Source organism: Taudactylus pleione, unplaced genomic scaffold, assembly GCF_031769625.1.
Source record: "Taudactylus pleione unplaced genomic scaffold, aTauple2 ptg000117l, whole genome shotgun sequence".
NCBI lineage: Eukaryota > Metazoa > Chordata > Amphibia > Anura > Myobatrachidae > Taudactylus > Taudactylus pleione.
This window is the reverse complement of record NW_028284519.1, coordinates 14641666-14649499: the sequence shown is the minus strand read 5'-3', so window position 1 is coordinate 14649499 and position 7834 is coordinate 14641666. Positions and strand designations below refer to the sequence as shown.

Sequence of the window (7834 nt, the reverse complement as noted above, 5' to 3'; positions counted from 1 at the left end):
AATTATGTTGTCAAAATACTGACTTTTCATTTGCCAAATAATAGGTTAAATATTTATTTAGGGTTTTAAATTAGCTTGAAAAAATGTAGCATATAATCTCTTTGGCCAATGACATACACATTTCGATAGCTAACCATGACATGTTATTTGGGTATATTTTTTGATCATATTTTGCCAAAAATTGACCAAGTAAGTCCTCGTTAGTATAGTGTGAAGTATCCCCGCCTGTCCTGTGAGAGACCGGGGTTTGATTTCTCGACGGGGAGTTTTGAACTTTCAATCTCTTTTTTTGCATGCTGTTTCACTTTGTTTCATTGAGATAACAAAAATGCCTTATCCAAATTGAATCCAGGGTTTATGTCAACTTGAAAAAAATCTTCCATGTAAGCTTCATGGCCAGTGCTACAAGTACAGTTTGCGAGGTCCCCATGACCTGGCTTTAGGTATATTTATCAAAGTAATAAATAGTTATTCAATACACTGCTTGGTTAGAGCAGGAGAATAGACTTTAGAGTGCTATGCATTGCAAGAGTAATATTATGTTGTCAAAATTACTGACTTTTAATTTGCCAAATAATAGGTTAAATATTTCTTTAGGGTTTTAAATTAGCTTGAATAATTGTAGCATATAATCTCTTTGGCCAATGACATACACATTTCGATAGCTAACCATGACATGTTTTTTGGGTATATTTTTTGATCAAATTTTGCCAAAAATTGACCATGTAAGTCCTCGTTAGTATAGTGTGAAGTATCACCGCCTGTCATGCGGGAGACTGGGGTTCAATTCACCGACGGGGAGTTTTGATCTTTTAATCTTTTTTTTTGCATGCTGTTTCGCTTTGTTTCATTGAGATAACAAAAATGCCTTATCCAAATTGAAACCAGGGTTTATGTCAACTTGAAAAAATCTTGCATTTAAGCTTCATGGCCAGTGCTACAAGTACAATTTGCGAGCTCCCCATGACCTGTTTTTGGGTATATTTATCAAAGTAATAAATAGTCATTCAATACACTGCTTGGTTAGAGCAGGAGAAAAGACTTTAGAGTGCTATGCATTGCAAGAGTAAAATTATGTTGTCAAAATTACTGACTTTTCATTTGCCAAATAATAGGTTAAATATTTCTTTAGGGTTTTAAATTAGCTTGAAAAAATGTAGCATATAATCTCTTTGGCCAATGACATACACATTTCGATAGCTAACCATGACATATGTTTTGGGTATATTTTTTGATCATATTTTGCCAAAAATTGACCAAGTAAGTCCTCGTTAGAATAGTGGTGAGTATCCCTGCCTGTGAAGTGGGAGACCGGGGTTCAATTCCCTGACTGGGAGTTTTGAACTTTTAATCTGTTTTCTGTGTGCTGTTTCACGTTGTTTCATTGAGATAACAAAAATGCCTTATCTAAATTGAATCCAGGGTTTATGTCAACTTGAAAAAATTCTTGCATGTAAGCTTCATGGCCACTGCTACAAGTACAGTTTGCGAGGTCCCCATGACCTGGCTTTAGGTATATTTATCAAAGTAATAAACAGTTATTCAATACACTGCTTGGTTAGAGCAGGAGAATAGACTTTAGAGTGCTATGCATTGCAAGAGTAAAATTATGTTGTCAAAATACTGACTTTTCATTTGCCAAATAATAGGTTAAATATTTATTTAGGGTTTTAAATTAGCTTGAAAAAATGTAGCATATAATCTCTTTGGCCAATGACATACACATTTCGATAGCTAACCATGACATGTTATTTGGGTATATTTTTTGATCATATTTTGCCAAAAATTGACCAAGTAAGTCCTCGTTAGTATAGTGTGAAGTATCCCCGCCTGTCCTGTGAGAGACCGGGGTTTGATTTCTCGACGGGGAGTTTTGAACTTTCAATCTCTTTTTTTGCATGCTGTTTCACTTTGTTTCATTGAGATAACAAAAATGCCTTATCCAAATTGAATCCAGGGTTTATGTCAACTTGAAAAAAATCTTCCATGTAAGCTTCATGGCCAGTGCTACAAGTACAGTTTGCGAGGTCCCCATGACCTGGCTTTAGGTATATTTATCAAAGTAATAAATAGTTATTCAATACACTGCTTGGTTAGAGCAGGAGAATAGACTTTAGAGTGCTATGCATTGCAAGAGTAATATTATGTTGTCAAAATTACTGACTTTTAATTTGCCAAATAATAGGTTAAATATTTCTTTAGGGTTTTAAATTAGCTTGAATAATTGTAGCATATAATCTCTTTGGCCAATGACATACACATTTCGATAGCTAACCATGACATGTTTTTTGGGTATATTTTTTGATCAAATTTTGCCAAAAATTGACCATGTAAGTCCTCGTTAGTATAGTGTGAAGTATCACCGCCTGTCATGCAGGAGACTGGGGTTCAATTCACCGACGGGGAGTTTTGATCTTTTAATCTTTTTTTTTGCATGCTGTTTCGCTTTGTTTCATTGAGATAACAAAAATGCCTTATCCAAATTGAAACCAGGGTTTATGTCAACTTGAAAAAATCTTGCATGTAAGCTTCATGGCCAGTGCTACAAGTACAGTTTGCGAGGTCCCCATGACCTGGCTTTAGGTATATTTATCAAACTAATAAATAGTTATTCAATACACTGCTTGGTTAGAGCAGGAGAATAGACTTTAGAGTGCTATGCATTGCAAGAGTAAAATTATGTTGTCAAAATTAGTGACTTTTCATTTGCCAATTAATAGGTTAAAAATTTCTTTAGGGTTTTAAATTAGCTTGAAAAAATGTAGCATATAATCTCTTTGGCCAATGACATACACATTTCGATAGCTAACAATTACATATGTTTTGGGTATATTTTTTGATCATATTTTGCCAAAAATTGACCAAGTAAGTCCTCGTTAGTATAGTGCTGAGTATCCCTGCCTGTCACTTGGGAGACCGGGGTTCAATTCCCTGACTGGGAGTTTTGAACTTTTAATCTGTTTTCTGTATGCTGTTTCACGTTGCTTCATTGAGATAACAAAAATGCCTTATCAAAATTGAATCCAGGGTTTATGTCAACTTGAAAAAATCTTGCATTTAAGCTTCATGGCCAGTGCTACAAGTACAATTTGCGAGCTCCCCATGACCTGTTTTTGGGTATATTTATCAAAGTAATAAATAGTCATTCAATACACTGCTTGGTTAGAGCAGGAGAAAAGACTTTAGAGTGCTATGCATTGCAAGAGTAAAATTATGTTGTCAATATTACTGACTTTTCATTTTCCAAATAATAGGTTTTATATTTCTTTAGGGTTTTAAATTAGCTTGAAATAATGTAGCATATAATCTCTTTGGCCAATGACATACAAATTTCGATAGCTAACCATGACATGTTTTTTGATTATATTTTTTGATCATATTTTGCCAAAAGTTGACAAAGTAAGTCCTCGTTAGTATAGTGGTGAGCATCCCCGCCTGTCACGCGGGAGACCGGGGTTCAATTCCCCGACGGGGAGTTTTGAACTTTTAATCTCTTTTTTTGCATGCTGTTTCACTTTGTTTCATTGAGATAACAAAAATGCCTTATCTAAATTGAATCCAGGGATTATGTCAACTTGAAAAAAATCTTGCATGTAAGCTTCATAGCCAGTGCTACAAGTAGAATTTACGAGGTCCCCATGGCCTGGATTTGGGTATATTTATCAATGTAATAAATAGTGATTCTATACACTGCTTGGTTAGAGCAGGAGAAAAGACTTTAGAGTGCTATGCATTACAAGAGTAAAATTATGTTGTCAATATTACTGACTTTTCATTTGCCAAATAATAGGTTAAATTTTTCTTTAGGGTTTTAAATTAGCTTGAAAAAATGTAGCATATAATCTCTTTGGCCAATTACATACACATTTCGATAGCTAACCATGACATGTTTTTTGGGTATATTTTTTGATCAAATTTTGCCAAAAATTGACCATGTAAGTCCTCGTTAGTATACTGTGAAGTATCACCGCCTGTCATGCGGGAGACTGGGGTTCAATTCACCGACAGGGAGTTTTGAACTTTTAATCTCTTTTTTTGCATGCTGTTTCGCTTTGTTTCATTGAGATAACAAAAATGCCTTATCTAAATTGAATCCAGGGTTTATGTCAACTTGAAAAAAATCTTGCATGTAAGCTTCATGGCCAGTGCTACAAGTGCAATTTACGAGGTCCCCATGACCTGGTTTTCGGTATATTTATGAAAGTAATAGTGATTCAATACACTGCTTGGTTAGAGCAGGAGAAAAGACTTTAGAGTGCTAAGCATTGCAAGAGTAAAATTATGTTGTCAATATTACTGACTTTTCATTTTCCAAATATTAGGTTAAAAATTTCTTTAGGGTTTTAATTTATCTTGAATAAATGTAGCATATTATCTCTTTGGCCAATGACATACACATTTTGATAGCTAACCATGACATGTTTTTTGGGTATATTTTTTGATCAAATTTTGCCAAAATTTGACACAGTAAGTCCTCGTTAGTATAGTGGTGAGTTTCCCCACCTGTCACTCGGGAGACCGGGGTTCAATTCGCAGATGGGGAGTTTTGAACTTTTAATCTCTTTTCTGTATGCTGTTTCACGTTGTTTCATTGAGAACAAAAATGTCTTATCAAAATTGAATCCAGGGTTTATGTCATCTTGAAGAAATCTTGCATTTATGCTTCATGGCCAGTGCAACAAGAACAATTTGTGAGGTCCCCATGACCTGGTTTTGGGTATATTTATCAAAGTAATAAATAGTGATTCAATACACTGCTTGCTTAGAGCAGGAGAAAAGACTTTAGAGTCCTATGCATTGCAAGAGTAAAATGATGTTGTCAATATTACTGACTTTTCATTTGCCAAATAATAGGTTAAATAATTCTTCAGGGTTTTAAATTAGCTTGAAAAAATGTAGCATATAATCTCTTTGGCCAATGACATACACATTTCGATAGCTAACCATGACATATGTTTTGGGTATATTTTTTGATCATATTTTGCCAAAAATTAACAAAGTAAGTCTTCGTTAGCATAGTGGTGAGTATCCCTGCCTATCACGTGGGAGACCGGGGTTCAATTCCCTGACTGGGAGTTTTGAACTTTTAATCTGTTTTCTGTGTGCTGTTTCACGTTGTTTCATTGAGATAACAAAAATGCCTTATCTAAATTGAATCCAGGGTTTATGTCAACTTGAAAAAATTCTTGCATGTAAGCTTCATGGCCACTGCTACAAGTACAGTTTGCGAGGTCCCCATGACCTGGCTTTAGGTATATTTATCAAAGTAATAAACAGTTATTCAATACACTGCTTGGTTAGAGCAGGAGAATAGACTTTAGAGTGCTATGCATTGCAAGAGTAAAATTATGTTGTCAAAATACTGACTTTTCATTTGCCAAATAATAGGTTAAATATTTATTTAGGGTTTTAAATTAGCTTGAAAAAATGTAGCATATAATCTCTTTGGCCAATGACATACACATTTCGATAGCTAACCATGACATGTTATTTGGGTATATTTTTTGATCATATTTTGCCAAAAATTGACCAAGTAAGTCCTCGTTAGTATAGTGTGAAGTATCCCCGCCTGTCCTGTGAGAGACCGGGGTTTGATTTCTCGACGGGGAGTTTTGAACTTTCAATCTCTTTTTTTGCATGCTGTTTCACTTTGTTTCATTGAGATAACAAAAATGCCTTATCCAAATTGAATCCAGGGTTTATGTCAACTTGAAAAAAATCTTCCATGTAAGCTTCATGGCCAGTGCTACAAGTACAGTTTGCGAGGTCCCCATGACCTGGCTTTAGGTATATTTATCAAAGTAATAAATAGTTATTCAATACACTGCTTGGTTAGAGCAGGAGAATAGACTTTAGAGTGCTATGCATTGCAAGAGTAATATTATGTTGTCAAAATTACTGACTTTTAATTTGCCAAATAATAGGTTAAATATTTCTTTAGGGTTTTAAATTAGCTTGAATAATTGTAGCATATAATCTCTTTGGCCAATGACATACACATTTCGATAGCTAACCATGACATGTTTTTTGGGTATATTTTTTGATCAAATTTTGCCAAAAATTGACCATGTAAGTCCTCGTTAGTATAGTGTGAAGTATCACCGCCTGTCATGCGGGAGACTGGGGTTCAATTCACCGACGGGGAGTTTTGATCTTTTAATCTTTTTTTTTGCATGCTGTTTCGCTTTGTTTCATTGAGATAACAAAAATGCCTTATCCAAATTGAAACCAGGGTTTATGTCAACTTGAAAAAATCTTGCATGTAAGCTTCATGGCCAGTGCTACAAGTACAGTTTGCGAGGTCCCCATGACCTGGCTTTAGGTATATTTATCAAACTAATAAATAGTTATTCAATACACTGCTTGGTTAGAGCAGGAGAATAGACTTTAGAGTGCTATGCATTGCAAGAGTAAAATTATGTTGTCAAAATTAGTGACTTTTCATTTGCCAATTAATAGGTTAAAAATTTCTTTAGGGTTTTAAATTAGCTTGAAAAAATGTAGCATATAATCTCTTTGGCCAATGACATACACATTTCGATAGCTAACCATTACATATGTTTTGGGTATATTTTTTGATCATATTTTGCCAAAAATTGACCAAGTAAGTCCTCGTTAGTATAGTGCTGAGTATCCCTGCCTGTCACTTGGGAGACCGGGGTTCAATTCCCTGACTGGGAGTTTTGAACTTTTAATCTGTTTTCTGTATGCTGTTTCACGTTGCTTCATTGAGATAACAAAAATGCCTTATCAAAATTGAATCCAGGGTTAATGTCAACTTGAAAAAATCTTGCATTTAAGCTTCATGGCCAGTGCTACAAGTACAATTTGCGAGCTCCCCATGACCTGTTTTTGGGTATATTTATCAAAGTAATAAATAGTCATTCAATACACTGCTTGGTTAGAGCAGGAGAAAAGACTTTAGAGTGCTATGCATTGCAAGAGTAAAATTATGTTGTCAAAATTACTGACTTTTCATTTGCCAAATAATAGGTTAAATATTTCTTTAGGGTTTTAAATTAGCTTGAAAAAATGTAGCATATAATCTCTTTGGCCAATGACATACACATTTCGATAGCTAACCATGACATATGTTTTGGGTATATTTTTTGATCATATTTTGCCAAAAATTGACCAAGTAAGTCCTCGTTAGAATAGTGGTGAGTATCCCTGCCTGTGAAGTGGGAGACCGGGGTTCAATTCCCTGACTGGGAGTTTTGAACTTTTAATCTGTTTTCTGTGTGCTGTTTCACGTTGTTTCATTGAGATAACAAAAATGCCTTATCTAAATTGAATCCAGGGTTTATGTCAACTTGAAAAAATTCTTGCATGTAAGCTTCATGGCCACTGCTACAAGTACAGTTTGCGAGGTCCCCATGACCTGGCTTTAGGTATATTTATCAAAGTAATAAACAGTTATTCAATACACTGCTTGGTTAGAGCAGGAGAATAGACTTTAGAGTGCTATGCATTGCAAGAGTAAAATTATGTTGTCAAAATACTGACTTTTCATTTGCCAAATAATAGGTTAAATATTTATTTAGGGTTTTAAATTAGCTTGAAAAAATGTAGCATATAATCTCTTTGGCCAATGACATACACATTTCGATAGCTAACCATGACATGTTATTTGGGTATATTTTTTGATCATATTTTGCCAAAAATTGACCAAGTAAGTCCTCGTTAGTATAGTGTGAAGTATCCCCGCCTGTCCTGTGAGAGACCGGGGTTTGATTTCTCGACGGGGAGTTTTGAACTTTCAATCTCTTTTTTTGCATGCTGTTTCACTTTGTTTCATTGAGATAACAAAAATGCCTTATCCAAATTGAATCCA

General features: G+C 34.8%; 1 non-coding gene across 1 annotated transcript; it reads left to right on the top strand.

Moving 5' to 3' along the window:
• Nucleotides 1-3404: 3404 nt before the first annotated feature.
• TRNAD-GUC (transfer RNA aspartic acid (anticodon GUC)) lies at nucleotides 3405-3476 on the top strand. The gene has a single exon. It is a non-coding gene; the product is annotated as a tRNA-Asp (tRNA).
• The last annotated feature ends 4358 nt before the right edge of the window (nucleotides 3477-7834 follow it).